The following is a 207-nucleotide window of genomic DNA, read 5'->3' on the forward strand; positions in this document are numbered from 1 at the left end:
GGTTCTTTACAAGGTGTCAATAGATCGATGATGTTACAGGCAGAACACTGCGCTAGTTTTCAGTCCTCAGTTTATGACACTGTGTGTATGTGGGCGTATGCATATGCATGTGTGTGTCTGCGCATACTTGTACTGCACATATCAGTAGCGGTACAAGTACACATATGAACATTGTTTCCGGATCCTTGACAATGTGATCGGGAAACT

Source organism: Varroa jacobsoni, unplaced genomic scaffold (assembly GCF_002532875.2).
Source record: "Varroa jacobsoni isolate VJ856 unplaced genomic scaffold, vjacob_1.0 scaffold_1087, whole genome shotgun sequence".
In the NCBI taxonomy this organism is placed as follows: domain Eukaryota; kingdom Metazoa; phylum Arthropoda; class Arachnida; order Mesostigmata; family Varroidae; genus Varroa; species Varroa jacobsoni.